At 38.5% G+C, this 24,732-nt stretch overlaps 1 protein-coding gene and 1 long non-coding RNA gene across 3 annotated transcripts in view; one reads left to right on the forward strand and one right to left on the reverse strand.

Annotated features, from left to right (window-relative positions):
• The window catches only part of mtus2a (microtubule associated tumor suppressor candidate 2a), a 194,484-nt gene that overhangs the window by 22,408 nt on the left and 147,344 nt on the right, over nt 1-24,732 (forward strand). The gene's annotated exons all lie outside the window — the stretch shown is intronic.
• Nucleotides 522-24,058, reverse strand: LOC136747357 (uncharacterized). The gene is made up of 3 exons (XR_010816478.1): nt 23,797-24,058; nt 6,519-6,567; nt 522-649 (listed from the first exon to the last, which is right to left on the reverse strand). It is a non-coding gene; the product is annotated as an uncharacterized LOC136747357 (long non-coding RNA).

A 24,732-nucleotide genomic window follows, 5' to 3' on the forward strand; every position in this document is an offset into this window, starting at 1 on the left:
AAAGGTTGTCCAGTATTCATAGCTAATAGAGGATTACAAAAATAATTTCTTAAAATGGCCTTGTTAAAACATATAATATATGTTATAAACATGTAACTTATAAACATATAATCAACATATAATTTCTTTAAAGCACTCAAATTATTGGCTCCCATTGTGTGATGCAAGCAGACTGCTGTATTCTCAACCTTAACAGCAGAATATGACCTTTGAGATAAACGCATTATCGCTTTTGGGTGACAAATGGATTAAATGTGCAAACATGACATAATTAGAATACTGTTCTGCCTGGGCTGAGAGCCTTGTGAAGACAGTGAAAAGCCAATCAGACTTTCACAGAGCAGAGGATCTCATTGACCACTGCTTCTTTATTTATTTTCTACTCTTTGTAGCATTTATATTCACATAATTCAACCGGTAATGTGCAGGTTTTGACATTTGAATCCAGAACCTAGTAACATGCCATTTTTCAAGTTGATCTTGATGTTGCTGGATATTTTCTTTGTAGATCCAGGCCTTTGACGCTGCTCTCTCTGGAGGGACATTATTGGGCACTGGTTATGTTCCTTCCAATTGAAACCCCTCAATTGAATCTCCCAAAATCTTGTGTTTTAGCTCTAGGCTAAACTTTATTGATTGAGGACCTGGTCTGATTCACATGGGAGTGCAAAAAACAAGATAAAAAGATTAGGGATTTAACTGAACCATGCATTATTCACTTGTAAAGCATAGAGTATCTATCAAGGACTTACAACACATTAACAAGCTAGCTACATCAGGTAGCCTATATGCTGGAAAACTGGAGAACTGGAGTCTCTAGTAAAGTTACCCGGAACTGGGTAGGCAAACAAAATCAACACACTTCCTCTTTTTCATTTATGTTTTTTTTTTTAGAAAAGCCATGACTGATTTTTATTGAGGAACCGTTCTCCCAAAGTATTGCTTTTATTATTTTCCCATTTAGCATCATGCCATAGGTATTCCAGTCTGCATCGAAGACACTGTAAATTAGGGGTTGCTCTTGTTGCTTTTTGTTAGTATTGCAAGGTTTGTTTCTCCACCTACACCTGTCGATAAGTGACGTTTCCATTTACTCCCTCTAAGAGTCTTGTGGAAAAAGCAGTCACTACAGAAAGAAACTCTGAGCATCTCCGTGGCAAAGCATGACTGTCAGTGTACTCTTATTGTTCTTTTATTTACATTCAGCTATGAGTGGAAAGTATATAAAAAAATACTAGTTTTCTTAGGTTACAATCCTGTTTTTGTTTAATTGTTTTCCATTTCCTGTGAATGGTAGTTTAAGATGAGTTCTAACATCTTTCTGAACAACACACACACAAACTGTAGACAGTAGAGTTATATACTTGGCAAAGTCTTAGTTGTTTTCAGGTTTCCAAGATAACCAATCTAGACATTGAAGCATAATGCCTAATAATTACAATAATGGGTTGTGCTAATTATGTTTGATAAACGATTCAGCTCTACATTAAAAAAGCTTATTTTCCTTTACACAGCTGTCAGTGCATTATATTTTGAATTATTCAGTCATGCAGTCATATTTAAAATCCCAGCTTTGGAACAAAAGTGGGGTAAAATGCAAGGGGAGAGAAACAGGATTTGTATTGTTAAAATGATAAACCAAAATTTGCCCATCACATCTGTGGGACTTGTCATCAGTATAAAGCCCATCTGATAAGCATAGGTTGCAATCTCTTCAGTCCTTCATAAAAAGCTTTCCATTACTTTGCTACCTTGTCCTTGGAACAACCTTCAGAATCATCTAGCTATATCTCTACACTCGTCTGAAAGCTCATAAAAGTTCCACTTGGAGATGGCAGAGGGCAATTTAAAACTCTCTGAACTCCTTGAGCTTTATTTATTTTTGGCCCGTGAAAATTATAAAGTTTTGAGGATATAAACACAAGCTGTAAATCCCTGTCCTAGGTTAGCAGAGCAAAGACTCCAACATTATACCCCCTAGTGCCACAGGGCCTTTTTAATCAGAAATACTCCTTTACTTAAGGAGGTGTCCTGGGTTTTCACATCAGTACCTCTATATTGTGTACCATTGTCATCTTGATTTCAGTTGAACCTGCTGAACTACTGCAGCAACATATGAAATATTACAGGAGTCTACATACATGCACTGGTGTTGAACAAAAAGCTGTGGGGGGGGGGGAAAGCAAACCAAACACAACAGTGAGAGGGCTGTGATGAATGTATCTTGGGTGGAAATATGTGAGCCAGTTGCTGAGACTGCTGTTCTGTCCTTGTACTTTTATGCAAGTTAGAAGTTTCAAATGCTTCTTGCATTTTTTTTTTGTTACTCTCCCAGTCTACTATTCTATATGCAGACTTCAGCTTGAGATGCCCCAGCAAACTGATAAAGACGTACCTTCCTGCAGGTGACTTTGGCAGCAGATAGTTTGTTATTTCAAGAGGGGAAAACCTCTGTCAGTTAGTTCTCTCAGCTTATTACACTTCCTGAGGCTTTCACTGAAGTTTCAATATTAAATTAAATTATTTTAAGGTTTAACAGTTTTTTTTTCTCCTTATTTTGATAACCTTTACAGGCATTCCAGTTCTTTAATAGAATAAAATGTGCATCACAGTATAAATTTGACTTTTTAATAGCAGATGGGGTTAAAGGTTTGATGTTATTTAACTCAGGAAATCTAGAATACAAGTCTGTTATTTGATTGACAATGTATTATTTTTAACATCTATTTTACTGCAGAATTGTTTCCTGAATTGTTCCTTTCTGTTAGCTTTTACACAAAATGTTGTATTATATGAGATTATACTGTATTTCCTGAACAGAAAAAATGTGATACTGTGATTAATAATAATAATATTTACTCTCATTCTCATAGTGTTCTTTTAAAAAGTTCCTCTCAGAACAACTAGATGAAACATGAAGATTATGAATGCAGTTATGTTTCATGAAATAACAAAATAAGCATAATATTATACAGCAATCATTTGCCTGCTCGTCTAATTGAGGAAAATGGAGTTCCCCCATGAAAACCTAGCAGTCATGAAAACGGGGAGTGAGAGGATGTTGTTGGTTGGAGTGGTGGTGTGTTGTTGTGGGTTTATTTTGGAAGTGAGGTAACACTGCATAAATAATGGCTCAGGACTTCACATGCCTCATCTGACTTAACAGGAAGAACACTTACCACTGTAGCGTTATGGACTTTTTAAAATTATTCAAACTTCAGGTAAGATAGCAGGTTGCATTCCTTATAAACATTCCTTGGCTTCAGTGTTGTTTGGCTTAAATGTATTTCTTAAAAAAACATGTTTCTGCTAGAATGTGGCCTCTCCAACTTTTCCTGTAGCTTACATTTTCAATAACAACCACAATGTTGTCAACCTATATAGTGCCTTTTGCCATGGTCAGGATCTCAAAGTTCAAGCACTGACGTGTAGCTTTTTTTTAAGGGACTGAATACAACCATACAATATGGAACAATCATAGCAGATGATGGATAAGGACTGAACAAACTTGGCTTTGTTATTACACTTGGGTGATATTGTTGTTCAAATGTAAGCTAAGGAAGCTATTTGAATTGACCAAAATCTGTCTGGAAACTATTTATTTATTTGAATCCTTAACTTAAGATTTTGCATCACTCCCCCTCTCCTAGGCAGCCTTGTGAGTAATATATACATATACATATATACACACTACCGGTCAAATGTTTTAGAACATCTACATTTTTCCAGTTTTTATTAAAATGTATGCAGTTTAATGTCTCAATTGAAGATAAGAAAGAAATCATGGAATCATTTTGCTTAACAAAATGTAACCCCTTAAAAGGGCACCAAATCCATGTGCTTCTTTTTCATCCCATGTGTACTCTTCACTGTTGTATTGCTTTCTAACACATTCTGAAATAGGAATACAAAATCTCAGAAAATATTGACAATTATGACATATTCTGGAACTAGACAGTCTACTGATCAAAACAAGATCATCCACGTTTTGGTAGAGGCAACACACCCGTAGAGAGCTCAAAATGTCAAGATGGAAAACTCTGTTTACAGTGTACTAATACACAATGATTTTACATAATTGGATCTGAACTTCTCTGTGTTTGGTAGAACATCAAATAACTAAATATATACTGAATTAATAATTAGGTTGTTCTAAACACAACGAGCCTATTTGCAAAGAAATCCGATTGAAACAGTGATCTGTGACCGTCTGAATGAGACCCCCCACCGGAGCAGACTGCACTTTTACCTCCCGGGCTGTGAATGACAGCAGGGCGACATGGAAACTGTAAATCGGATGTGTTTGAGAATGAAACGTGCTGGTAGCCAAGAGAATATGATGTGCACATTGTAGGAATACAGTTTAACTTCTATGCACAGGAGCTGTGCATAACATAGCTGCACAGCTGCGCAGAGGGTGTAGTAAAAGTACATTATTTTTCTGTTTTTGGTAACCTAAACTTTTTTTTTTTTTAACCTCTGGCAGTTTACCGCTTACCGTTTGTACCATTGCAAAAAACTGGAAAAATTGGGGTGTTCTAAAACTTTTGACCGGTAGTGTATATTACTTCTATGATCATTTTGTTAAGAACATTTATCTCTACATAGATTTTAATCATAAAGTGCTACTGATGTGAAAAACATAGAACTAAAACACACACCCTACATAATTACCATTATAGAATCCAAACATTTGTCATGGTTATAATAATAATAATAATAATAATAATAATAATAATAATCATAATTAATAGATTGAGTAGTTTTTCACCCAAACTTTCTTTAATTATTAATGTAAAGTAGTCTAGGGGCTTTTCCCTTGATTAGCTTACTGGGGCACACATTAGAGTGGGACATCCTACTATTCCTCTAATAAAATGGTGTATAATGGGAGAAAGGCATGTTTTATTAAGCAGCTGTAAAATGCTGAGGAACGCATCACCATTTTGCTTTTTGGGAATGACTGGAAGTCTCCCCCAACCCTGAAGGCTTTCAAAACATGCTGGTGGTGACATAATAAGTGGATGGTTACTTCTGTACACCTAGCTTGAATCCCAGTAAACATCGTAATCTCTTGCTCTTGAGAATTGCGACATTGTGATTTCTCAATTATTTTTGTTCTTTGATTGATGACCCTTTATTAAATCCTAACAAAATACCTGTGTTTGTCAATTAAGCACTAAAACACTGCCTTGCATGTACTCTCATATGTACACGAGGTATCATACTGGTCTCATATGAGTGAAAATCTATTTTTAAACACGTTAAAGAAGGGCTTTGCTTGTTTATACAACTTCTCTACTGGCTTGTAAAAATGACAAAATCAATGTATTTTTTATATCATGTAATTTCTGCTGAACCATGGAGCCATTTGAGAAAGGGCAGCTGTAAATACAAAAGCAAAGAAAAGGAAATGTCTCAAAAACACAAACTGTAGAAACACAAACTGGAAAGAACTTGCTGCATGGAACAGGAAACTCATCCAAATACCATTGGTGATGTTTATCACTCCAGAGCTAAAAGCTTCATAGCCTAGCTTAAGATACCCAAATGATATCAGGTGGCCAAAAGAAAACACAACTTAATTTTAATTTTGCATATAGCCAGCCAGCCAGCCAGCCAGTTTCACTGTGAACAGTAATGGAACTTATTATCTGTGACATATATATCAAAAGGTTAACCTATTTAATGTCTAAACAGGGTTATGTTTTTTTCAGAGGAATGTAATCTGAGCACTTTCAGAGTCCAAGCAGAGTCCAGGAAAAGCCAACAAGTGCCCAGGCATGTGCTTATGGTTGTGAAAATATCTGAGCTGAATCACCTGTATAATTTCTAGCAATTCTTTGCAATGTAAGAAACTTTATTTGACAGTGTCGGCTGTAAAATGTTTTTGTACATTAGGCAGTTTCTCTTGAAAGAAACATTAATGGTAAAAAGATTTAGGCATAGACATATAAGATGAATAATATATAATTACACACATGGTGTAATCTGCTTCCAATCTTCTAATCTTGAACAAGACTTTTTCTTTCCTGCTGTGTCCTGGTATAATTACAAAAGCAACACCAAGAAAAGAAAAGAAAAGGGTGACACTTAAGTGTTTTCAATACTGAGCAGTGTTAATACAGTAAACTGGCAGTAAGCAGGGCTAGCATTATCAAAGGAATACTAAAGAGAGCAACAAAAGTACAGGGGTGTGAAAATGTTTCAAAAGAAAAATCAGGTGATATGTGAGAGGGGTGGTATAGGGAACTGCTTTCATAGCAGGAGCAATTGGTAGTTACTGGTTCTCTTTCTCTACTGTGTATCAGGGTTTTATCATAGCTCTGTCTTCAGACTATGCTTCCTTTTAAATGTCCATTTCTGATCTCCTCTGATAATCCACAAAACATGTAGAATGAGATGCTGTTTGCAGTATCCCAACTGAAACAGCAAATGAGAGAGAGATGGAATGATCCCACACATCACAAACCCCCTCTACTCTGAGCAGTGGCAGATGTGTGACCGAAAAGACTTACCAGTTGATATCACATCTGGCGTAAGTTCTTGTAGGGTTTATGACACTATCTGTATTGAAATAAAGAATAACAAATTAAAGGGCACTGAAACATTGACTTGCAAATTATAGCTGGTTCAAGACAGCACAGTCCTCAGTAATCCAGCTCATGTGTTATAAAACTAAGGTGTCCCAGATATCACACAAAGAGGTTTTTACTTTTTTCTTTTCCTTAAAAATAGCACCAAATGTTTCTTTTGATCAAGCACTTCCACAGTAAATCATAAATGGCAGCAGCATGTGGCCCAATTCACTTAATTATGGTTTGATAAAGATTTTATTATGGAATACCGGAGCAAGGAGATACATACACACTGGGCTTTTGCCATCAAGAGATACAGAGGATGTTTGTAGAGAAGCTGTTATAAGTAGTCTGGCAGCAGAATAACAGTTTGAGTGTTTAACGATAATTGGGTACTTACCGTATAATTTTTGATCATGTTTAATGAATCTCTCAACGCTCAGCTTAACTTTATCCTAAAATCTGCCAAGGTCATTAAAGCTAACTCTGAAAACCACAGGGATAGAAATAGAACACCTGTTGGGAAGCAATTTGATCCATGTCAGGTTATGTGTGCTGCAGTACAAGAGTACAGTGTGTCATAAAAGCAAAAAAAGCACAAGCATATATTTACTGCCACCTTACTTAAGTGTTTCAACTCAATGTCTGTCTATGCAGATTTGCTTAAAGTCAATCAGCAGATTACTTTTCCAGAACCTGGTGTCAGCTTATGTACACATCATAAATACCTGACACTGAAACTGCCTCTGACATATTAAGAGCCTGCTGAGCAGTATTCCATTAAATAAGATTATTAACAGTAACCACTCAATGTTCTCATTATTATAAGGATTATGTGTGGCCTGTTTGCTTTACCACATTCTGGAGCTCAACTTGTAGTCATAAGAACATATTAAAATATGAAAATGCCACTTGAAGTGGTCTCATTCAGTTTGCTTCTGGTTCTCTTTGCGAAGTACTGAGATAAATGTTTGTTCTCGGGGAGTTTGCTGCCTCCTCAGAGTAATGCTATACGGCACCAAACCACGCATAATTTTAATACTAATAAAGCAATAGAAGCAGTTTGTATTTATATATGTGTATTTATTATGTATTTATTTATGTATTTATATACTATATTGCTCAGTAGCCTTACACCTTTTTGTATTTCATGTGATACTTATGTAGAGTAGACACTACCTGGCCCTTCTTCTGACTTCAGTACTTGTATGCAACCAATTCTGATTAAATTTACTCCATTAAATGTGGGTCAGGTTAATGTATTTGTCATTTGTTTTTGTTTGTATGCCTGCCATGTTTCATGTTTTCATGTTTTCATGTTTGCAAGAGTTTATTCAAATTAGCTCCCTGTCAAATATAGTTTTAATATGCTTTTTGTTCATAATTGAATTGCATGCAGTTTCATTACACCAACATCAAACACAGATTTTGTTTTCCCATTTTCCCCCCCAAACAGCTGCTGCACATTTCCTGTACATCATAAGTTGATGTCTAATGAAAACATTCATCAGCGTCTCATTGCAAAGTGACTTTTATTCATATTATTCGGAGCTTCAATGCAGTTAACAGCTGACATTAACTTATGACTGATTTTAAATTACCCTTGTCTGTCTCTCTTAAATGGCTGTGGCATAACGCACAGAACTGGTCTCACTTCTGTAGTGCTTTTTACAGTGATACAGATGAAGAACCGCACTGATCCTTTGTAGCCTCCTTTGTAGATTAATGGCACCTTCCATACACTTCAGTCCTGTCACTAGCAGTCACATGCTGTCCCACTAGAATGCAGCCCTTGAGTGTAGGGTTTAAGTGTCACATTTTTTCCAGCTGATTACAACATGACACATCCACACCGCTCTTCTTTCCCCCCATTGACTTCCAGTCTGTATATGGTAGTTATACTGTTATTGGTGCCCATTAAGTTGGAAAATGTGATATTGGCGTGTGACAAATGTTGCAACTGTTTTAGGGAGATGGAGACAGGCATTGCCTTGCATGCCATGAAGAACCTGAGCTATAGGACAGCTTCTCCACCTTCTCAGTTTCTGACACAAGACTCAAGACTCTGATTACAATGAAGTTTGGGGAGGTCTTAGCCAAGGAGTTGAAATTGAACCAGTGTTTTGTGTTTTTCAGGAAGCTATATATATATATATATATAATTATATATAATCCTATAAACACAGACTGCTTGTAAGTACAAGTATTTCACTTTCTGTCCAGTCGAGGAGACAGAAGTTCAATTATAGAAAACCTGTTAATTTACTTTCTAACCCCAAACCTAATCTTAAAGTTACCTCGTCAGTCTGAGAAAAGTGCACGTACAAATGTCATGAGATTTCCTGTTTGTCATACAGCCTGGCTCTGACATCTTCCTGCAGAAGCTAATTTCTCTGTGCTGCTTTTCTTTTTTAACAAACCACAAACTGTGGAAACCTGTGATTTGAGCTTGCTGGCAATGCCACAGCGGCCTTTAGAATTGATGATCGGTCTAACATCTATAATCAATTAACTCATTAAAAAATATGGTTGACTGCTATTGTTTTAAGTGCTTGAATTGAAAGAGAATGGCATCATTAGACTTGACAGCTTAGTATGCATCATTCTCCAGCACAACACTAGAGAAGAGTAATGGTACGAATTTACATTTTATATACATTATATATTCATTTTTTTCTAAAATGATTAAACCATTGTCAGCTAAATAATTAACATAGCCTATAAAAACAATTCTTTAATATTGAAACATAGACTATAGAATCATACTACTATACCATACCCTGTTTAGAGCATACCAAAGTGTAGTGAAATATGCTAGATGATATTCTATAGCGATGTATAGTTAACATGTGACAAACATTGAAATCCATGTTAGATGTATAGTATATGCATGGGAACCTGTATTATTATTATTTTATTTATTTTTTAGTGCTTTACTTCTGGGGTACAAGAAATGCCCAGTGCACAAAATTTCAATTGCCACTGCAAGCTGTGAACCTTGCAAAGACGTTTGTACATAATTAGGGCAGTCAGTGTTTTTAAAGTCATATATATGATGTCCATGCTGCTCTTTCTTGTGTTGCCTCACCTGTGCTGTTGTGGGAGGAAGCCATCCACAACTATGTAATGACTCTAGCCAGTGATTATAATCAGGGAGCCTTCATCACTTCAGTACAAAATAAATCAGCTGCTCTTTAGCTGATCTCTTCTTGTGGTGGTTGCCGGTTTTATCCATGGAAAAATTACTATTTCATATTGAGAGAGCGAGCGAGAGAGCATAATTCAATTTGATTAAGATTGTTTTCAGGTGATTCAGTGTAAAGCATGTAATGCCATGCTAAATTTAAAGGCACTGATGATCAGACGTTTCCTCAATGTATTTTAGATGCAGTATATTAGGTTTATGTACTTTCAAAATGTGGGCATTAATCCCCCTGTGTAGTAATACCATGCACAAGTGAAAGACCGCTTTCAAAGTCTACCTTCAACTGATAAAAGCTGCTTAGTGGACGTAAAAGAGGAATTACATACTTTCATTTTTAAACATATCAACAACTTAATATACCCAGCTGTATGGAACTGTGTGAGATCTGTGTGCTGTGTCCCATTGGAATTACAGATGTGTTGAATGTAATCGGCACTGCCAGATCTGGTTTAATATAAAAAATGAAATTGTATGTTAGGTTGATTTGAGGATAAAATTTGCAGTTAAATGTATGCTAATTGTGTGCCTTTGATCTTTTAAATATCTGCATTTGGGCAAACTGCAAGAATTGTCAAGTTAGGCTATAGGAATTTTATCAATTAAAACAAGGGGGGAAATGGTTACTGCTTTCAATGGTGGTAATGGTTAATTGTATACTGAGGAAGTAGGTCATTATTCATGACTTGTTTATGCATAAACTGTGGATTTCATTAGCTGATAGGGAGCAAAGATGCCAGGCTGCATTAGAAAACATTATGGTAGAGATTACATTGTGACTGACTAATCATGTTTCATATTTCATCCGTGTTCACTGAGAGAACATCATTGGTGGTCAATTTATTGAAGTCAAAAGTACAATTGAAATTGCTTCCCTTTCTGCTTTGTTTAAATTGATACCAGCAACATTGGCTTAAATCTTTTGGGGGATGACAAGATGGAAGGGGACAATGTTATGTTCCTCATTAAATAAATAGGTCATATGCACACCTTGTTAGATAAGGTATTTTAGGTTTCTGGTGAGAGGAAAAAAGCTAAAACATCACCTCAGCCAAGAAGTCTTACTTCCAATCTCTCTTCGAATCCACTATCAACAACCCTCGCAAACTCTTCTCCACCTTCTCCTCCCTCCTTGCCCCCCCTCCACCTCCTCCTCCCCCATCTCTTACTGCTGATGACTTCGCCTCCTTCTTCTCCTCCAAGATTGCAGACATCCGCAGGCTCTTCAATACTCCACCCTCATCTCCCATCACACCGATACCTCCCACCGACCAAGTTTCCTTTTCTTCATTCTCACCTCTCTCAGATGCTGAAGTCTCCACTCTCCTCCTACGTCACAAACCCACAACGTGTGACCTGGACCCTCTCCCTTCTCGTCTCTTCCAAGCAACCGCTCCTGATCTTCTCCCCTTCATCTCCTATCTCCTCAACTCCTCACTCCTCTCTGGCTGTTTCCCCTCTGCATTTAAACAAGCTGCTGTCATCCCACTGCTTAAGAAACCAACCCTTGATGCCACCTCTCCTCAGAACTACCGCCCTGTCTCCCTACTTCCCTTCCTCTCCAAGACTCTTGAGCTGGCGGTCCACCGTCAGCTCTTGGACTTTCTGTCCCAACACTCACTCCTTGATCCTCTGCAATCCGGCTTCCGCACAGCTCACTCCACTGAGATGGCTCTCCTGGCAGTCACTGACTCCCTCAGCCATGCTCGGATGGCCTCCCTCTCCTCAGTCCTCATCCTCCTTGACCTCTCTGCAGCTTTTGACACCGTTGATCACTCCATCCTCCTCTCTTGCCTCATTGACCTTGGGATCTCTGGGACTGCTCTCACCTGGTTCTCCTCCTACCTCAGTGACCGGTCCTACCAAGTGACATGGCGAGGCTCCTCATCCACCCCCCAACCTCTCCTCACAGGCGTTCCCCAAGGCTCCGTCCTGGGCCTGCTCCTGTTCTCTCTCTACACTCGCTCCCTGGGCCCCCTCATCGCTTCCCATGGTTTCTCCTACCACTTCTATGCTGATGATGCCCAGATCTTCCTGTCTTTTCCCTCTTCTGACCCTCTCATCCCCTCACGCATCTCCTCCTGCTTGTCTGCCATTTACGCCTGGATGCACTCTCACCACCTCAAGCTCAACCTCTCCAAATCAGATCTCCTCTTTTTCCCCCACTCTTCCTCACCTTCTGCTGACCTCCCCATCTTGATCCCCTTGGAATCCACCACACTCTCTCCTTCTTCCGCTAAAAATCTAGGAGTCACCTTCGATCCTGCGCTGTCCTACTCCCAACACATCACCACGCAAACGTGCACCTGCAGATTCTTCCTGAGCAACATACGCCGGATCCGTCCCTTCCTCACCGACTACTCAATTCAGCTACTCGTCCAGTCACTGGTCCTCTCCCGCCTGGACTACTGCAACTCCCTCCTGGCTGGCCTGCATGCATCCACTACCCACCCACTCCAGCTCATCCAGAACTCTGCAGCTCGTCTAGTATTCTCTCTGCCACGATTCGCACACGCTACTCCACTGCTCCGCTCCCTCCACTGGCTCCCGATAGCGGCACGCATTCAGTTCAAGACTTTGACCCTCACCTACCGCTGTCTTGACCACACTGCACCAAGCTACCTTCAGTCACTCGTCTCTCCATACATCCCCTCCAGACCACTGCGTTCCTCCAGTGCCAGAAGGCTAACTCTGCCTCCTCTCCACTCTCCTTCATCCAGAGCCGCTCCTTCTCATCCCTGGCCCCTAAGTGGTGGAACGACCTGCCCACCGAAGTCAAAACAGCAGAGTCCTTGATCTCATTCCGGCACTTACTCAAGACGCATCTCTTCCGACAGCACTTGTAATATTAGTCCTCTATCCCTGCTAGATAGCACTTCAGCTTTATTATGCTTCTCGCGTTCTTGATTGTTTTCCTCCTTGCTCCCTTTCCCGTAGCCCTCGTCTGTAACCCTATATCTTGACAGCACTTAGCTTTCACCATCCAGGATGTAGGGAGTCTCTTACTGTACTTGTGTAAATTGTAAATTGGAATTTGTAAAATGTATTATCTTGAATTGCTATGTTTTATCTAGTTGAATTTGTAATGATTGATGCCTTGTACTTCTGTATTTTTGCACTTTGTTTGCAGTTATGTTGTAAGTCGCCCTGGATAAGGGCGTCTGCCAAGAAATAATAATAATAACATAGTCCAATCCACTTTTTGGTTATGTTAATTAGGCCACATGATCATTTAAATAGAGATGTCTATTCTTAAAAATAAAAATCTGATATTTACCACTTACCACTTGAAGTACAAATAAACAAATCTTTTAACCCTTTCCAACTTTTTTGTCTGAACCTGCTGCAGTAACACATTGACAGCAGTAACAGTCAATTATTATTTTTTTATTATAAACTCAGATTATTAAAAAAATAATAATGTGCTAGGAGTTAACATATAATTAAACTCATGACAAATATTGCATTATGAAATTCAAAAGCAGTTGATAATTATCATAGAGATATATTTTTCATTTGAAGGAAAGAAAAATAACAACAATATGAACTTTTCCTAAAGCACTTTGCTTTGTGTTAATAAATAACCAAGCTTGACACCATTGACAGTTCAGTTTGTTGAAGGGTTTTGCAGCATCAAGCATTATCCAGGTGTAGGTTACCTAACGAACCACACAAATGCTCAGTTAGCTGTGAAGTAGTACATCTAAAGATGAGTTTCTTTATCCTCACTGCTGATGAGGTGTAGGATAGCAAAACGGCATTGGAACGTGTCCCAGGAGAGTCTATGTGCCACACAGGGAGGTCATCTGGTAGGTTAAACAGAACATTTCAAAGTGAAGTGTAAACATACAGTGCAGTACTATAATACCAGCACTAAGTGCCATTAAATAAACAGGCTATAAATAGCCTAGTAGCCTAGTAATAGTTTAGTAACATCAACAGGAATTCAGCCCATACTGGGGTGAAAATATGGAAGACGCCAGCAAACCAGATGACATGCTCTTATTTCAATGCAAGGAGGCACTTGGTAGTTCAGATATTAAGGTAACCGCTAATGCAACTGCTTCATTCACTAGAATAAAAAGTGTCATGTTCCATGAAGCTGATATAAGTAGCCTACCCAAACACCAAGGGGTGAATTTTTAACTTTTTTATAAAAAAAATTAGGGATGATTCACCTTATTGGTATGCAGCCCATCACCACAGATCAGCACTCTTCCAAAATGCTGTGTTGTAAAGCTCAGGTTCTTGCTCAGCACATCCACAGGTCTGTTTGTATTAATAAAGTTTTCACGTCAGTTATCCTGAAGAGGACATAGGTCTGCAGAAGGCTACTTTATTGTGTGGTACTTTGTGCTGATCACAAAGGTTCTGTTTTTGACTTACCAGGCTGCATCATAATTCTCAGGTGGTATTCTAACCTGAGTTTGGTATTGTATTGGTGGAAGGTCCTTCAGTTATTTAAGCCTAAAGTTTAAAACTAGTTTCTACAGTCTGTTAAGGCTGAATCTGTGATGGCTTTTCTTGACTTGTGGTGGTGTTTAAATATCCATGTCTGTATTCCCCATATTTGTTAAATAAAGACCAGCATTACAGAATTCAGCACTCTGCAGTGTGGGCTGGTAGACAAGTGCTGACATTGACTGCCTTATTAATGCTACAAAGAGGAAATGGAAACGACTAAGAATAGGGCAATCGCAAGGCAAAGGAGAGGAGCCAGATTTAATATCCAGAGCAGCTCTCGGGTTACGAATTCTGCAGGAGCAGATTGGTATTATTTTTCTCTTGAAAACAATGAAGGCAAACACTGTAACTGCAGCAGTAAATTGCAATCTATTGGAAATGTATGCAAAGCATAGAAAAAAAGAAAGCATAAATAATGGTCACATGGATTGTGCAAGGCGTTCAGAAGCTTGCAGGTTATATTGTTTATTGCTTTATGGAATAATTGTATTTTCAAAACCTATTTTTCAAACCTATATGCACCACTTTAAAGCCGAGATTGCCACATTCTGTTAAAGCCACTGCACTCCAGTCCGCTTTGCTGCACTGGCATATCAGTGTGTCAGATCGGCTTTACGTGAAGGATATCAAAAGTCCTGACCACACAGCACAAGGTTTTGAAATTGTCATCTAAGATCTTGGGACTTGTGGATAACTATTTCACCAAGTTGTTTCATGTTAATGCTTGGTAGCAACCATGACTAACATGACATGCATTGGAAGAATAACCGGCATGAATTAGGGAGAAAAGCTGGAAAATATGTGATGTAGCACATCATATTAAACAGGACAAAAATCTGTGTGGAAATTGCTAATTTGTCCATCAACTCTGTCAACAGCTACAATCTATCTACCAACACAAGATCCAAACCATTCTTCTCTGGTTCCAGACGAATGGGTATGGTGTATTATTATCATCACTTGCAGTTTTTCCAGATCTCCTTGTTTGGCTGAAAGTTTTACAGAGAAGACCATATTATAGTTACACATCAGTATTATTGCTAATTTGGCTATTTATATTCACCTCTTTTTTTTGCCAGAAATAGTGTAAACAGAAAAGGAGCTTTGAAAGTCTAGCTTAGCTTATTGCTGATAAATATGAAACTGCAATAAGAAACAAAACTAGTATAGGACCTCAACAGCAAAACATTTCTGCATCGTTTTATATTAATATCTAACATCTTCTTCTTATCTATCTATCTATCTGGCATATACAGGTAACAAGATTAAATTATTGCTTTAAAAATTATAATGGGAATTATGTGTATTTTTGGGACCAGCTGCACTGGATCAGACAGTGTGTGCTCTATTTCCCTTTGGAAGAAGGGGGGCAGGATCTGATAGGCATTGCCAGTCGGACAGTAGCCTTTCGTCTGAAGGCAGTGCAGAGGCTGCTGTACTCCTCCGAGGGCCTGCCCTGGGCACAGCTTGCTCTGGGGTTCCTACAACAGGTGGGGAAGTTAGTTTTTGGGAAAAGTATTTTTCTAATCGACCTGGATAGCCTTAAGGTGATTCAGTTGCCTCTATACTAAAGCAGTCTCCTGAAGGCCTGGAGCCTATTCAGATTTGTCAGCAGAGACCCTGGTAAGTTCAGTTTGTATGGTGTACTTGGAAGAACCCCTGATTCTGAATCCTTTTTTCCACACATGGCTATTGAAGCGGTCACATTTCTCTAGTGTGTTAGTAACGGCAGGCGTGGTGAAAGTCAGGCACTTGTTGGACTTCGGTTTAGAAGGAAAGAGCCCAATGATTTGGCTGCTGAGCTGGGAATTAACTCGGTTTGTATAGTGGAGCGGTTTCTCAACCAGGTCTTTGATACTTTGCTAACGGAAGGGCTGGTTTTGGTGGAAAGGATGCTTAGGCCAAGGAGGGTCCCACAGACCGACTCTGATTTCCACTTGTTAACAGTGTCCCCAGCACTGAGGTGCAGGGGTGCTTCCTGAAGATTGAGAATGTTACTGAGCTTTCTCTATCTACTGTGGTGGGTATGGTGTACAGGGCCTGCGTGGAGGTTCATCACCAGCAGCAGCTCCAGCAGCTACCTGACATACACTGGAGAGAGCAGTTAGGGGTCGGGGAGGAGTTTGAACTGGGAGGGTTTTGAGGCTTTTGTTGGGATCTTGTTGAGTCGCAGGTGTGATTTTGTGTGTAAGATTGCACTGTGTTATTTTATCTTTGCTTGTAATGGTCGGCGGTATGTGGGGGATAGTGAGGGTTTTGGGGGTCTTGCAGTGTTTGTGGTTTGGTGGATAGGAGTATAGTGTATCATTGTTTATTGGATTTGTGAAATAAAGTTAATTTTAAAACCTAAACCAATCTCTCCTTCTCTCCATATGGCATATACAGGTAACAAGATTCAGTTATCGTTTTAAATATTGTGAGGGGTTTAGTAATGGAAAGATGTATTCTATTGGTGAGGTTCACACAATCTCTGTTTTGCTGCTTAAGCCCAGGCAAGTGTCTTTGTTACAGCAATGGTATGGCAAGAATTGCAGCGGGACGGAGCTGCTTCCACCCGTGGTGGTGAGAGGTTTAAGGGCAGGCTTGGAATTTATCAGCCAGGCTTTAATGCTTCTTTATCGAATTTTAATAAGAGGCTTCGTTCCAGCTCTGCGTTCAAAGGCAGCTTGCTGACAGGAAATCACATTTTTCCATTTGTCGCACAACTAAAGATCTAGCTTTCAGATTTCTTATGTGCCAGATATGTGCATCTAATTTAAATAGTATTTTATCAATTTCCCTCTCACTTGTCACCTATACCATTCCTTCCCTCTCCCCCCCCCCCCCCCCCCATATGTATGTATGTATGTATGTATGTATGTATGTATGTTTGTATGTATTAAACATATTAATCCCAGGTAACCGAATGCTGTACTGTAGAAGAAAATGTTGAGAACCAATCTGAACTGACAGTGAGAGCAAACAGTGTCGTTGTTAATTGTACCCTCTCCATATGCATACCAATAACCAATACTTGAACTTTTAATAGCCAGTTAATTTTAGTTGGATTAATAGTCTGGTTGCATGTTTCCCTTTTTCTGTATTGATCTGCTTCCACCCTGGACAGCACTAGGGGTATGTGGTGCTGACGCCAGTAGGTTATTCTTTGCTACGTCATTCAATTGAACCCCATTATCCCCATACAGGTGGAACCTGGCCCTGAGGAGTTAATTAATTAATTATTATTTGTATTATTAGTAGTATCTGTAATCGTATTTAATGTTTAGGTCTGATGAAAAGTTGTTGCATTTCCCCATTTCCTTTGCAGTTTTGTGTTGTAGAATGTTGCACTTTGAAACTTTGACTTCTGACAGGAGCTGACTAAGAACTCATGCTTCCTTATTTGTTGTCACTTGAACAGATCATGTTGGTTGCAGTCTAAGCCAAAACACCAATGTGGTGCTATGTCTCTCATTCATTTTGTTCTATTTCACGTACAGAGAATCAATTTATTTTATCCAGAGCATATCATGAAAATTCAGCACATTACAAAATTCAAATCTGCAAGGATTTGTTGTCTGTGTAAATTGCATTATGCTTGAGGTACAGAGGCAGGGGTTTGCAGGGTTAATTTAATCAATAAAACATTGTAGCTGCAGGCACTGGTGACTCGTATATGCTCTTAGGGGTATAATGTAGAAGGATACTTTCTCGCTGAGCAAGAACATTTCATATTATAAACTGTCTTGTGGTGAAATGTAATGTGCAAAGGAATCACCATGGTGAATTTGCATATTACATTTGCAATTCTTCTGTCCTTCTGGTATGGAAGACCTTCTTTTCAGAGCTGTGCTTTAGGTTTTGTCTTTTAGCATAATATTGCTGATGAATCCCAGGTTTGGTCTTTTCATTGTTTATGCTGACACTAATGAACTGGCTTTGGTTGAAGGCAGTATATGATGTGCTAGTTTTCTCATTACTTTGCAAGTATGTGATACTAATCTGAAATACAGTTCCTCACTTCTGATTCCTTTACGATACAAAAAATATATTTAATGAGACCATAGACCTTCCTATTTTATAGTACTGTAGTAATAAATTGTGTTTATTAATTTTAATTTTGATTTCATTTCATTGTTTGTGTGTTTATTTGTAAAGATGTGTATGAAGATGACAGGTTTTCTTTGTTCAATTTAGGCAATACCAAAATTGAACTACTATTTTATTTACTACTACGAAGAATATACCAATGTAAACGGTATGTTTTCTTTAAAATTCTGAGGGACAGACTATTATTAGTAAAGCTAAATGTAGTTTTTCTCAAATACCAAATCAACACCATGTATTTTATGGTGATTAGTCAATTGGATAATTGTGTTGTTTTATATAGTTATATCGTTTGGCACAAATATTGAATCTTGAAAGCTTAAATGTAGTCATACATCTTTGAACATGCCTGCTGAGTCTGCCTAATTTAAACACAGGATCAAATAAAAAACAGTGAAAGCCAACTGGTCATTAATTCTCATTGGGGCAATACTTTCAACATTTCCTGGTAATATTGTACTGTAGCTGCTCCTCAAGATGACCACTCCTAAATGTGATAGTTTGTTGGCAGCTATTTTAATCAATAAAATGTGGGTTGGAGAAATGGTCAATGGAGTTACAGCAAAATTGTGTCTGTGTCTTGAGAAGGCACCCAGTCCTTTACGGAGTTCCCCACTTTGACTTTCTCCGAATTTGTTCATTAGTATCCTCAGAACAAACTATGATTTCTCTTAAATCTAAAGACGTAGTAGATTTTGCTCGGCAGCTGCATCTTCTGCAACCTTTGAAGAGAATCTGTGGGGAAAGGGTGGGTCGGGGGTGGGGTGGGTTGTCAGGTTCCAGTTAAATATTTAATAGGGTTTAGAGGATTATACAAAGCATTCAGTTGAGACCTTCAGGCAAATGAAAATGTGCTGTCGACAGTTTAATCAGGAGTTCCAGATAGGGCAGAACCTCTTGCTCTGTGTTGTGCCAGTCTCTGTGCTCTGCTCACTTATCTTCAGCCTATTTCTTTTTAATGTTTTTAATTAGTTTTATGGCATGCTCTTACCTGTCCCACCTTCACTATTCACGTACCAAGCAGGTGCTGCTACAGTCCACTATCATGTCTGTACACATTTTCTATTGCTTTTTGTAAATAAACTTTAGCTTAATTTGGTTTTTCATTTTTAAGTATTGCTTAATCCTCCAATCCCGAATGTATGTTTATGAAATGACAGGGAGAGATTAGTATAATGGAAGATTTAAAAAATATTGTTTTCATTACAGATGGAATAGCTGACACAAACAGAAATGGTCTAGTATTTTTTCTCCCTGTCTCTGTTCACAATTCAGCCACCCCAACCACCATCAAATAATAAGACACTTCCCCAGCCTGCTCTTTGCTCTTGGTTGGTTGGCAGTCTTTGGCAGCGTGTAAAAGAGGATTTGATTGCATGAAATACAGTCTGTTATCATGACCACATTTTCTGTGTTGTGTAGTCCATTGTCCCTTTGCCATTCTTTCAGAAGCCACAAAGATGTATTATTCTTATCTTAATAATATCTGAGAGAGTATTCTAACTGCCTCGGCTATTTCCAGAGATTGGAACTCGTAAGAAAATGCAACTAAGTGCCATTGTCACAAGCATTATCATCAGCACTTCTGTGGCACACTGTGAGACTGCCCATCTGTTTGTGGTTAGATTATTGCTGTTTTATTTGATCTCTAAATGACAAGCGCTGTATTCTGAACTGAGAAATGAAAGAATGAATGAATGGTTGATAGCTAGGCCTACGTATTCTTACAGCACCTGGATATTAATGTTAAATAATAATTTTACACCTACAGTTGTATTGTTAGTTGAAATTACAATACTGCTCTTCACTTAAAATAACATTTATAATTATGCTGCATCCATTTACATCATGTTTAAATGTATTATATTCATAATTAGAAACAGTTGTAATTGTATTTCAGCTAAATTTAAAAAAATCTGAAATTGTTAATGGTGGATTTGATTCTTTACCACTACATTTTCCTACATAAAAGTTATAATGAATTTGGGAGGTACAATGTACTATTGAAGATTTTGAAATTGTTATTTGGATAAATATTGTCATTATTTCTGTTTGTCTAGCACATTTTTATGTTTACCTACGATTAAGGAGAAAGATCCAATGTAATAAGTCTTTGTTTTGCCTTTCTTGATACCTGCTGTCCTAGAAAAATAGATGTTTTGTGCTTACCTGGCACCTAGCCTATGTCCTAATTCCTCAACATGGCCTGTTTTAGTCAGCAGAGTGCCTGTTTTTGAATAAACTGCCAGATAGCCAATTTTACATTGAGAGTGGAGTCATTTTTAAATACTAAATTTGTATTCAAGAAATAATCCTGAAAAAAAGGATTCCAGTCCAAACTGGTTTCACAAAGGTAGTTGAAAACGACTGAAACGATTTATCAATGTAGGTCAGTAAGTTGCATTTGAATTTTAAAATTCCTTTTGGGGTTTTAAGACTCCCTTGGTGCCTCGTGAAATGAAGGTTGATTTTAACAAGTCCAAACTCATATATATTTTAAGTTGTACATCTCCCTTCAGGCCTCTCTCAGACTTTGAAAAGCAATGACTGTATGGTTTCCCAGAGCTGTCTTTGAATGCAGAGGTGGCAGTTGTTATGGTGACATCTTGGGATGGAATTCAGCGGTGATAGAAGAACAATTCGAAGTCTATTTCCATAACAACCGCGTGCAAAGCCATGTACTTTGCTCTTTCATGTGCTTCCTCTGCATATCTGTGGCTGTTGTTGAAGACTCTTGTGCGATTGTTTTGTGTCAGTAGGGCTGGAGTCTGTGAACTGTATGTACTCCAGCAGTATCATGCTCATAATGCATACTGTGCTTCAAAGGAGTGTGGACATGATGTGTAGCAGAAGGCAGAGCCCTACTGGTTGCTGCTCTGTGTTGTTATAAAATCAGTGGGTGGCTCCAACACTCTTCCTGCACAGCCAATACAGCAGGATTTGCATGATCAATTTATAAATAAAACTTGGAAACCTTTAATTCTGATTAAATTATGCAGGTGTTTTGGTACATTTCAATAATTCAGAGAATTGGAACAACTGCCAGAGCAGCCCTGCAGCTACCGAATTTCACATAATTAAACCAGCGCCTTATTGTATTAATCCATCAACTAACAAGTGTGCCCGGTCTTTAGAAAATGGTGATTTAGTGTTACCTATAGGACTAACTGTGTTGGGGCTCTCCTGGACCAGGGTTGGAGAGCACTGCTTTATGACAACAGGGCTCAGTCAAGCAGTCTCCACCATAGTTGTGATCACTTAGGAAAGGGCAATTCATTATTTGGATGTGGTCCTCGCTGTGACTTATACATTATGGCTTGAAATAGTAATCATTCAGTGGATTAGCAGCCCCAGAGACACTTTCAAGCAGAATATGCAGTTCATCATGTTGGGTTGAGGCTAGGATTAGGGCAGACGCAGAGTTAGGTACACGTCCTCATGAAGCAGCACACCAGTGTGCACAACTAGAGAGGCTGTTAGTTCATTATACCCAACAGCTCCATAATTGCATCTCATTATAACTAGGTTTGAGGTTGCACAAAATGAGGGCAATGTTCTGCCTTCCTTTCCCCATCCAGTTAAGCATTCCAAGTACACGCACACACGCACACACACAAGAGGAACTGTGAAACCCAGCCGACAAGTATATAGATCCTCCAACTTCAGCTGTGCAGAGCGGTAATTTAAATAATGTCTTTCTGTCCTGGCAAAATCTAAGATTTATTCAAGGCTGGGCCCTGGGGAGAACCTTCTGCTTCACAGATAACAGTGTTGAGCACATTTCCAGTCCTACAACGCATATTAAAATCTGTTCAACATAGACAGGCCCTCTATCCTGCTGCAATTCACTAATGCCCATGATGCAAAGGAGTGATAGATCTCTTCCCACAGACAGTTATTTATTTCTATTTTATTGAACTACTTCCACTTACTGCTTTGCTTGTCGGTTTGACAGTTGGAGGATTTCTATGTAGTCTCACTGCTCTGATGCATTGATGTGGTCAACCAGGAGCAATCAAGGTAAATTGATATGTTTCTCTCCTGATCCAGTTAAATATTGAACCCCAGTTAGCTGCTGTACTAAACTGAGGAGGATGGAACTTCTCCCCTTCGCCCCCAAAGCTCTTACTTTGAATGGGTTACTGATGGTCATGAGGAAGCCAGAGCCAATTCAGTCAACTCAGAAACCCCACAGCTCTAGACAGACAGACGTCAGGGTGCTGCTGTGGGAATTACTTCACTGCCATTAGTCTAATATAAAAGCGATAATTCCCAGGATACAGCCTGCAGCCCTGTACACCACCTGCAGTTTGGGTTCAGTCATTCGGTCATTTCCCAAAGCTGCCACACATCTGAAACACCAGGTGGCAAGGTGAAGCTCCCTTGACTGAATGTATTGTATCAGACCAGCTGTCATGTGTTGCCTGTCTAATGGGAGCCTTATGGGATAGCTCCACAATAAGAGGAATTTGGCAGCTTGTTCGTGTAGGCTTACAAGCAGCTCACACTGATAGGGTTGCCCCATCTTCCCTGGCTCACCCCAGAATGAGTGTACATACTGTATTGGAGTGTGTTTATGCATACATAGAACGTTCATTTACATATCATTTACATATCTGTTGTGACTATGGAGAGGTTTGTTGAACACATACCTAGTTTCACTTATGCATTTTCTAACTGATAGGCAGGATTTCTCCTTTAGCTGGAGAATATTCCTACATCTAAATATCGCCAAAGCTTCTCTGAATGATTAATTCACAGGAACCTGGAATGCCAGAAAGGTCACAGCTGTTTGTATTGCAGTGTAATCAAAGTCCCCATGGTGACTAAAGGAAAATAGAAAAAGCTAAATCAAATCCATTTTCTTCTTTCCTTATTTGAAAAATTATAAAGATGATAGATTGAAGATGTATTATTATTATTAATAATAATAATAATAATAATAATAATAATAATAATAATAATAATAATATTAGTAGATTGTATGTGTAATTTTTGTGGCAGATCATATTGATGTTTCACATAATATTTCTGCTTATTCTTGAACTTAAAATGGTGTATCAGTAAAGTAAAGAGAACCTCAGTGTGTCTGACTGTTGTTTTTCTTCATTTAATTTCTGCTGTACTACAGGAGACATTTAAAAAGCAAAACTGCTCCCGCCATTCAGCCTGAGGTAGCAGTATTGATGAAACATGTAACCCATGAATTAAAACAGTAAAGCAATATCGCCTTGCTCACAATCTCGGCTCTGTGTATAGTATAGTATTGTATCAGTTACCAGTATCTGATGTTTGATCCATTGATATGGACACTTGCAGACTACTATTCAATAACATGTGCACACACACACTGCAAGGCATGACACTGAGAAAGCCATGTGGTGACAAACAATAAAATACGGGCATGTGCAAATACAAATATATGTGAGCGCACATACACACACGCATACACACAGAGCCACTCACATGGTTTCTATGCTTCACTGCTCTGTTGTCTGTAGCTCCGATAGGGTTGCAGTGACTGAAGTATCACATCTGACAGATACAGGCATTAAAGAATAAGCCACTTACTTCCTGGTCTTTGAGAAATTCTCTCTGACCAACTGCAATATTTTGACTCCTGCTTTAAAGACCGGTTTTCAGTTAGCCTACATTAAAAACCTGAAGTATTGAATAACTAAACGCAGCAGTATTTTCCCTTATGTAGCAAATTGACTCAGTTGTGCTGAGATAGGCTGCTTACTCCATTTGTTACTGAGCAACACCCATAAACTCAAGGAACAATGAAGATGTGTATGTATGTATGTATGTATGTATGTATGTGTGTGGTGTGTGTGTATATATATATTGCCCATCCATAACACTGAGTTGTTTTTTTCTCTGGTTATTTCCTGGTAATTAATAACCATGCTAAAAATAATGTGGCTGTGGCTGTGTTGAGAAGACAGTTTCTTTCCAGCTGAAAAAGAAAAAAAGCAATCTTGTCTTATTCTACACACTAATCATATTCAAATGGTTATTCTTATTATTGATATGCTGCCTGTACACAATACATTAAATAAATAAAAAAATACAAAATTGCATATTTGCTTAGCAACAGAGAGAATGGTTTCTAATAAAACTGATTTTCCTCTCACAATTAAAAATCTGTTTTTCACTATTCTGTTTGTGGTATTTCATTAAAAAAAATGATGACTGAATGGAACTATATCCAATCTGTTGATTGTTTTTATACAAAGGAGCCTACTTCTGTGGTGATCATTTGATCATAATTTTTTCTTGAATGTTTATTTTGTGGAAGTGCTTTCGAAAGTTGATGTGCATTTTATAGCAACATTGAACTAAATTTCACCATGTTGATAATTGTGCAGTTAGACTACTTACTATGCACATTACATTCCC

Source organism: Amia ocellicauda, chromosome 3 (genome assembly GCF_036373705.1).
Source record: "Amia ocellicauda isolate fAmiCal2 chromosome 3, fAmiCal2.hap1, whole genome shotgun sequence".
NCBI lineage: Eukaryota > Metazoa > Chordata > Actinopteri > Amiiformes > Amiidae > Amia > Amia ocellicauda.